Source organism: Schistocerca americana, chromosome 1 (genome assembly GCF_021461395.2).
Source record: "Schistocerca americana isolate TAMUIC-IGC-003095 chromosome 1, iqSchAmer2.1, whole genome shotgun sequence".
Taxonomy (NCBI): domain Eukaryota; kingdom Metazoa; phylum Arthropoda; class Insecta; order Orthoptera; family Acrididae; genus Schistocerca; species Schistocerca americana.
In genome coordinates, this window is record NC_060119.1 from 384,801,964 (window position 1) to 384,807,346 (window position 5,383).

Consider the following 5,383-nt stretch of genomic DNA (forward strand, 5'->3'; position numbering starts at 1 on the left):
CGTTGGTATCCATAATAAAGGCGCTTTCAATACTGTTGTGCTTCATTGACGAACCTTTTTGCGGATTTTGACCTGATTGTGGTTTCGACGTGACAGTATTACCACCTGTCAACTCTCTGCGAAATACGTCGCTCAAAGAATCCAGTGTGTATAGTACCGGTGTAGCAACAGTTACACTCCTATCATAAACAGCATGTGCAAGCGATAGAACCAATTGATTTTGAACCAAAAGTTCTGCGAATGGATCACCCAGCGCAGTCAGGCAATTCCGAAGTTTCAACAGCTTGTCTTGTAATGGATAAGAGCTTTTATGATCGTGATTATGTTATCACCTGTCGCAATGTGTGAAGTCATGAGAAACTATAAGACATTCTCGTCTCACATCAGCAGCTACGTTCTGTGGAACGTACTTACTTCAAGTAAGCAACACTAACTAAAGTGACTTTATTTATAGCCATCCCTTTGAAAGGTGCACGTTATTTGATTTTTCATTTAAGACGTGCTGCCACATTTCTTGCAGAATGTATATCTTGTTGTCCGCGAGTCGATGTGTTTTTAACAAGACAGTGCTCTTTTCGTGAGCAACACTTATCGCCGGATTGGAAAGGAACAACCTAGCGCGCAGCATGATCTTGAGTCTCGCTCTTCCTTCTTTTTCTTCTGCATTTACCCAGCATTTACAAGTGATCTGCGCGTTAATTATTGCATTTGGAATTGTTAGAGGATGGCCGGATGCCCTTCCTTTCGGCACCATTTTATCCTCCCGGGACTGAATTTGTGTACCCCAATCGTCTGCGTCTACTTTTAAATATGTGGGAGCGTGTCATCGTTTTCTAAATTTTGCTTAGCGGGATCTGAGGCGGGACATGGTCGCCAGTCCGTTATTCACATACTTCGACGTGGGAAACCACCTAAAATCACATCGAAACTTGCCAGCAAGACGGGCTTAGTCGTTAATCCACCGCGCGCCGTCCATCTCGATCCGGTGCGCCTGCTCGAATCCGTGAAGTGACGCCCCATCGCGCGTGCAGCTGCTGCCTGGGCGGGTCAGGTCTCGCTCCCGTTTTGCTGCTTTCTTCTCTGTGGAGCTACGTGGAACCCCAGCTAGAACTGAAGTGGAATGACTGGCAGTGCCATAGCTCCCTGCCCCATTGTACAACGAACTGCCAGAGGTCTGAAAGTTTGCAACGCAATTTTATGCTCAGTTGTAATTATGTTCTCCCGTAATCGGCACCAAGCCGGATTACAACAAAAAATTGGGGGAAGGTTTGCAAGTTAATTTAGCTGGCAAAAACTCATGAACTTGACAGATATAGATTTAGATTGGAAAGATAAGAGAGCAATATTTAATATGTACCAAAGCATAATGATGAAGACTGGAGGAGAGAGAAACGTAAAACTAATATTGGAAAAGGGGTAACACAAGTTTGCTCAGTGTCACCAATTTGTTCGATCTTTTTCATCGAACAAGCTATACAGATCTTTGAATCAAAAGCCTATGTAATTAAAGGGAACAGATTTTCCATTCACAGGCTAAGATTAGTGGGAGATGTTTCCCCAACAGCTGGCAATGAAAAACGCAAACAGAATATCCTAACTAAATTTTCGACATTCAGCAAATGTTCAAACTTAAAAAAAACTATAAAGTAAAAATATCAGTTTTGTTACTTAGGCATCTTAAGTACAGAAGGTAACAGATGCTGCTTGGAAAACAGAAAAAGAACTGCGACAGCAAAACCTGTTTTCAATGCAAGTTATCAGTGAATAAGTCTGTTTGAATAGAAAAAAAACCGTTTGTCCAGATGATTGTCTGGAAAATCCTCCTGTAGGAACTGTGAGAGCTGGACACTATTGACGAGACCGAAAGCACCAGAAGACATTAAAATGTGTTCTGTAGAGGTCTAACGCGCATAGCTGACCATAGCGAAAATTCAAAGAAGATGTTTTGAAAGAAATATTTGAGCGAAAACTTCGTAGCAACTATTCGAAAAGGAGTATCGTAACTTTTGGACATTTATTTAGCTAAACACGTTTTAACAAATACGTTTCACAGCAATCTTTTGTTAAAAGAAGAAAAGGGAGGTAACAAAATGTCAAATTTGCCAATAAATTAAGACAGAACAAAATGCAGGAGTGTAGTTGCATCGACAAAGCCTAGCCTTTAAAAGCGACTGATGCTGTAGCAACTCATGCTTTTAGATGACTGGTGATTGCCACTACCAATATTTTCTGTGAGAAAATTGCTATAATGTATAAGTTGCTTGCGTTAATGAATAACCGTTAATTAATTACCGACCATCAATCCCTTGCTTCATAGTAGTCCTTTCAGTATTTTCTGCAGTCTCTACAATTTTGACACAATGGGAACGCCTGTATCATTGCAAACAGTGTGTTGCAATATTATTCCGCCACTGGCTGACGATGCAGCGGGAACATAACGAAACTGTCCCGACGGTGACACAGAAAATTTATAATTATTAAATGTAATTTATATTATGCATTATTTAAAAATACCGATTGGTGGAGACTAGTATAGTGAAATACAGGGTGATTCCGTAATGACAAACGAACTTTCACGGATGATGGAGAAGGGTAAATGTATTGATTTGAGGTACATGACCCTTGTTCAGAAATCATCGAGTGAAAAGGTATGAGCAAAAATTGTTCCGATACCTCTGACAGCGGTCGTCTTCTACTGTGAGCCCTTTTGCTTTCCCTGTTTTGGGAGGAGGTGGCAAGAACCAAAACAGGAAAAAAAATCTCGTAAACATGGGCTCTAAAATAAATATCTTAAGAGTTATGGACACTTGCTCAGTAGAAGAGATGTGTTTGACAGTAGCAAATATGAAAATGTGCTAATAGCTCTTATGCTATTAGGTACTGATCTTAAGGTAGGTACCTCGGAGCCCATGTTTACTGGACATTTTTTCTTGTTTTGATCCATGCTCCCTCCTCCCAAAAATATGGAAACCAAGAGCTTGCAGTGGAAGAGGTCCTTTGTCAGAGGTATCAGAACGATTCCCGCTAATAATTCGGTCGTTTCCAGACCAGGATCCCTTCCCTCAAATTGACACATCTGCCATACTCCACCACCACCGAAAATTTCTGTAGTCATCATCGTGCAGAATAGGGGTAGAAACATGGATAGTAGTGGTACTGATTTTGAGAAACTTGACCACCACCGAGCTACCGTTCTGTTTAGGAGAATAGGAAGCAGATGGTTTGATTTGGTTCAGGGTAGTATCTCCTTCGTCTCGATATGCTTTTGGTTTGTCTTATGTAAAAATTTTATTTTGTTATGAACAAGCTAAATTCTGTGTTCAAGCACACAGATAGCGATCCTGTGTCACCGACGTCGTTGAAAGTCAGCAAGGAGAAATGAAGGTTTGGTGGTGGTGGTGGTTAGTGTTTAACGTCCCGTCGACAACGAGGTCATTAGAGACGGAGCGGAAGCTCAAGTTTGGGAAGGATTGGGAAGGAAATCGGCCATGCCCTTTCAAAGGAACCATCCCGGCATTTGCCTGAAGCGATTTAGGGAAATCACGGAAAACCTAAATCAGGATGGCCGGAGACGGGATTGAACCGTCGTCCTCCCGAATGCGAGTCCAGTGTGCTAACCACTGCGCCACCTCGCTCGGTAATGAAGGTTTGGGTTTAACACGTCGTCGACCCCAGAGTCACTAGAAACGGAGTACAGACTGTAATTGGGGAAGGAAATCGGCCATGCCTTTTCAAAGGGACCATCCGGATACTCACCCTAAGCGCTTTAGGGAAATCAGGGTAAAACTAAATCCAGATGGTCGACTTCAAGACCAGCATCTTACGAGTAGAATTGCACCGCCTCGCTCAGTGTTGCCAGCATGTAGAAGCCTTCATCAGCTCTCCAGCCCTTCATGTCGGCTTGTCCGAACTGGAGCTGCATCGATCCTCCAGTTTTACTCACGTGCGTGAACACAACCTGTCTTAGCTCCACAACAAATAAAGAAAAAAAAGCAGTGCCGGATATCGAGCCTTGTGTGTGACAATCATTCACTTTAACTGCTGCGCTAGTGAGGAGATCTCTTACGTTATACCGTTAATAAAACTTCTGTTTATTATACAGAGCAGGGTTCAAATGGCTCTGAGCACTATGGGACTCAACTGCTGTGGTTATCAGTCCCCTAGAACTTCGAACTACTTAAACCTAAGTAAGCCGGCCGAAGTGGCCGTGCGGTTAAAGGCGCTGCAGTCTGGAACCGCAAGACCGCTACGGTCGCAGGTTCGAATCCTGCCTCTGGCATGGATGTTTGTGATGTCCTTAGGTTAGTTAGGTTTAACTAGTTCTAAGTTCTAGGGGACTAATGACCTCAGCAGTTGAGTCCCATAGTGCTCAGAGCCATTTGAACCATTTGAATTTTGAAACCTAACTAACCTAAGGACATCACACACATCCATGCCCGAGGCAGGATTCGAACCTGCGCCCGTAGCAGTCGCACGGTTCCGAACTGCGCGCCTAGAACCGCGAGACCACCGCGGCCGGCACAGAGCAGGGAAGTTATGAACAATTTTATAATATGTATACATTTTTACAAGACACAAGCTAAAACTTCTTGATAGAGCATCAGTATACAAATAAAATTTACTGAAGTTGAGGATAAAAAATGAATACTCCGAATTGCACTTTCATGTGAGTCTGTGAAGTGGTGCTGAAACAAGGTAAGTAAATTGTGCTTTGAAACAGACGTATCTTAACGCTACTTTCGGAGCGCAGAATTAAACGCATAATCGTAAGCCAAGTGCTGATACATTTTTTCAGGAAAACAGCGCAGACGCCAGTCGCGGGCTAGGCCGTTAGGCCTGTTCGGACTGGCCGGCTGCTGCCTACCAGGCAGTACGAGGAGCTGTCCGCAGCCGTGGGACTGATGACCAGCGTGTTGCCAGTCCTTCGAGCCGTGTTGCCAGTGGATGAATCCTGGATGGTGCCACTGCTTCTGTATTCGAGGAGCTAGCTCCTCATCTGGTCTCACAAGGACTGAGTGGATCCCGTTGCAGACATCCTCACAACAGAACAGATCTGAGGGGGTACTGCGGTCGAAGCCAGGTTCTTCCAAACCGGAGGCACTGACGCTGCCCATTCGGCTATGATAGTCAATGTATTATGAAAAATGTAATGTTGAGTAGCACTACAAGTTGTACAGTCAACTAGGAGTTAAGACTTCCTATATTTGGAGCGTTCATATGACACTAACAAACTCAATACGTGCTAAGTATATTTATTTGAAGCTTTTTGCGTCTTTAGATTATCGGTTGAGAGAAGTGCGTTTGGCTGTAATAATTAATCCGAAAACTGAAACTTCCTGGCAGATTAAAACTGTGTGCCGGACCGAGACTCGAACTCGGGACC